This window comes from Argentina silus, assembly GCF_951799395.1.
Source record: "Argentina silus genome assembly, chromosome: Y".
Classification (NCBI taxonomy): Eukaryota; Metazoa; Chordata; class Actinopteri; order Argentiniformes; family Argentinidae; genus Argentina; species Argentina silus.
The window spans coordinates 13,861,515-13,865,572 of record NC_139654.1 but is presented as its reverse complement, the minus strand read 5'-3'; the positions used below and the strand labels follow the sequence as shown (position 1 = coordinate 13,865,572).

The window sequence follows — 4,058 nt, the reverse complement described above, 5'->3', positions numbered from 1 at the left end:
GGGGTATGCCTACATCCTGGTGGTCATGGATGACATTAAAATATAAGTATATATGGAAATTATAAGACAGGTTTAACATTGGTAAGAATATGCATTTTATGAGTTTTATTTCGATATATTTAGTGTGTATGTATTTAAAGAGCATTAGATGATCATTGAAATTAATTATATTAAATTTTATAGTAGCATCATGGTTTTTACTTAAAAATCAGCACTGTCATGGTCAAAGGTTGGTTTATGAGAATCACCTTGACCATTAGCCTACTGTAGTTTTAGTCCCGCCTTGCTGTGTGACCTAACTGGTGCCGTCATGATTATTGACACTAAATGTCCATACCAGAGTCATCTCAGGTACACATTATAAGGCTGGTATGCCTTCTTCATTCTATTGCATTCTGACTGATGTTGCAGTGAAGATAATGTATTGCTTGAAGCGCAAATTCGCTAATACCCCCCCCCCCCCCCCCCCCCTAAAAACCAACGTTGGGGTGACACTGCTTTTGCTTTTACGAACGAGACGCTACAGCGAGTTCTAATCATGTAACACGATTGATCTGTAATCATTATCGGTCACTGTAACTTCTCTGTGATTTTATCTGGGCAGATGTTGCGGGTAGACTACAACTTTCTCTATGATAATTAGTTGATGGGTTGAGCAACCACTCAATCGAGTTTGGTTGCCAAAATCTGTCATTTGGGGACTTTTGGGTGCCCCGAGCCCTGATCAGTAAACATAACAAACATAATCACAGGTAAAAATTTTTTTTTTTTTTTTAAAAGTCAACCTTGTCTTCCATTCATACTATTTCTTACACTATGTTGTGACGAACTGTCTTAAAATGTATGTAACAGAAGGTTTAACCGCATATCACAGTTATGTCCCTCATGCTCAGGAACATGGCTGTGTAATGTGTTATTAAGTTAAAGAGCCTTGTGTGTCGGGAGCTATGTTTTGAATACATGAGGAATTTAGACAACGATGGCCCCCGGGGAGTTATCTGTCCTCTCCATGCACATGTTTTAGAAGGTCTAATGTGGCTTCCATTAAACAACTTGTGACGGCCGCCGGGGTGTGCGGGCGCGTCACGGACCCAAACACAGTGTAAGCAGAGAGGTCCACACCAGAATTATAATCAAAAATATTTATTCGGTTAGCGGGGAGAGGGAAATGATAGAGAGAGGGTGGGGGTGAGAAGGCGTCGTGTCGTGAAGATAGCAGGGGGGTTCGGTACACGGTGGGTGGTCCTCTTACGTTCCAGGTCGGGGCGGCAGCGGGGTAGTCAGACAGGCGAAGGTTGGCAACGTAGCGGGCTCTCGGACGTTCTCGGGGTCGGGCTTCAAAGGGGGCTCTCCTATGGTCAGGGATCATACACTGGACAATGGTGACTTGGCTTCTTCTCTCTCTCATCAACTGCTCCTTGGTTCGCCGTAGCAACTCTCTCCCACTGGGTGCTCCGTTGGCTCCTTTTGTACGGTCTCTGCTGCTCCTGCTGATGCCCTTCAGCTGTGCCTTGACGAGCAGGAACTCCATGTATGGGCATACGGTGATTATCTTCACGGGTTGCAGCTGTGGCCCCTTGGGGCGCAGGAACTCCATACATGGTCCTGCCAAAGACAACACGGGGCAAGAGAGGGACAGCAGAAACAGCAGAGACAAAGCGAGGCGAGATATACACTCCATTTACCACCTTCCCACACTCGCGCATGGGCTTAGGCACGGGGCGGGCGCCACAAACTATTCTGTTTCACCTGGAGTATGTTCTTGCTCTCTCCTTGCAAGTTTTTCTTTCTGTTGATTATTGCTGTTGTATTTGATTCTTACTTGGACATTAATTGAGTGTTGAATGAACAATAATAAATTATTCATTTGATTTATCCCAATTAATTTAACACTGGTGTCTGTCTCACGTTCTTTGTTTCAAATGAAAAAGTGAATTCCTACAGTTACCTTTTTCAGCCCACCGAAGATCTTCCGGCCAATCTCCTTGGATTTGTCTCCCTGTTTTCCCAATTGCCCCCTCTGTCCCTCAGACCCAGTAGTACTCAAGTCATCAGAGAACTCCAGAATATCTGAGATGGGAGGAGGAGGGGGGGGCAGGACAATGATCACAGTGAACTCAATATGACTGAAACGCCTACAAACTGATGTAATGACTGTAGATTATAAGCCTGTTGTTACTGTTGGAAGTAAGTACTAGCTAGGAAGATAAGCCTGATTGTAGGCTAAAAGATATCCTAATAAATAAACAAACTGCCTGTATCCATGTCTCTCACCTGTATTGCTGCTGCTCTGACTGTCCTGAGAATCGCTAGGCTGGGGACTGTTCACACTGGCAGACATGCCCACCATGACTGCCGCTGCTGCTGCAGGCGCCATAGCCTTCTTGGCCTTCTTCTTCTCAGCAGTCTGGGAGCCCTCCTCCTCATCACTGTCGCTTTCGCTGACATCAAAGCCAAAGTACTTAATCTTGTAGCTGCTGCTGCCCCCCTCCCCCTCCTTATCCTCAAAGCCAAAGAACTCCAGCTTGGTTTCCTTCTTGGTCTTACTCTGTGTGTGTCTAAATCTGTTGGTTCACAGAGGAATCGTTTATACCCACGATAGATACAGGAACACATCAAACTGACTGAAGTTGGCTAGTTAACTATTTAGCAACTTAGCTAACGTTATGAATGATAATCAAATAGTTACTAGCTCCTTTAAATTAGATAGCTAAAATGTTACACATAGCTAGTATACTTTTCCTTATATCGTGTTGTACACAGTCCACAGTGTTAGCCAGACACGCAATTGAAATACGCAAAAATGATATGCCTACTACTAGCTATAGCTGATCTAGTTAGTAGTGTTCTACTTAGTGTTAGCAAGCCTCGGCCTGTGACACTGACAGCTATGGCTGCGCTGTTTACATTTGAGCTGCTGTTAGCTAGCTACTTCGTGCAAGGACCAAGGAAGGAAAGGTGTCGATATTTGGCTAAACTAGTGTGGCGGTAGGAATAGGGGGTTAGCAGACAACGCCACCCTGGGAATTGCACCCAGGGAAATATTAACCAATGAACCAGGAGGCACACGTGAACACACACGGGGAAAGGGACACCACCACCGAGAGAATCTAGCTGCCTCCCTGCCTTGGGCACTCAGCACCTGAAAAATAAAAGAAGAGAAAGAAGGTGAGGGAATATATAAACAAACAAACAAACAAACAAAAACAATAAACCCACAACTAGACAGAAGGACAGAAACTATGGTTGGGCGGCCAAGCAGAGGGTTAACTTAAGCAGGACTAACGCACACCATAAACAAAATCCCCTAAAGTAACCAAAACCTCCCCAGAACACACCCACACTGATTGCAACACAGACAGACAACACACAAGGACAAGACAACAGATAGCCGTATCAGTTAAAAATAGCGGTTGTTAGCGTCTTCGCCGCTATCTTCCAGGCAAGTGGCTAGCTCAGGGCGGATGAGGCAGCCATGCAGGTAAGTTACGTATGGCAAAAACAGCAGTAGGCACGGCCACAACCGGCAGTACCTAGAAGGCACACAGGACACCCCATTAGTGCTAAACATAATGGTAAAAACAAGAGCAATAGAGATCCAAATTATGGGATACGTACCAGGAAGTTGACGACTTCCCACTCCAACCAGCGAGCTCACGGAGCTCCGCTAAATGTTTACGTTCGGTATGAATCCATAGAGAATGTTACGCGATCAATAGCCCAGCACGCACCACTGACCAAGACAGGACACCGCCAAGCAACAGGTGGAAGCGCTGCAAAGCGACCACAGCGTGCAAAGAATAAATTACCAGGCTACAAACAAATTAGCCAGAGTCAGAGCATACATAGAAGGAGCGTACATACCGGTAGCCAGTTGACTGGGGGGGGGCGTAGCAGGAAGTAACGTGGGGACAAATTGTGGCGCCTCCCGACACAACGCTACCTCGGAATAAATAGGACGGTGACGCAAGCCATTGGCTGTGACGGCCCTAATCATTATGAAGGGCTACGCCCATGCGTCTCACCACACTAGCAAACACAAAAGCAACATATGGGAG

The 4,058-nt window shown here is 45.9% G+C and overlaps 1 long non-coding RNA gene across 1 annotated transcript; it reads right to left on the bottom strand.

The window, feature by feature from the left end:
• Positions 1 to 1,153: 1,153 nt before the first annotated feature.
• LOC310824310 lies at positions 1,154 to 3,768 on the bottom strand. Its single transcript, XR_014555022.1, has 3 exons — positions 3,619 to 3,768; positions 2,275 to 3,142; positions 1,154 to 2,070 (listed from the first exon to the last, which is right to left on the bottom strand). It is a non-coding gene; the product is annotated as an uncharacterized lncRNA (long non-coding RNA).
• Positions 3,769 to 4,058: the final 290 nt, after the last annotated feature.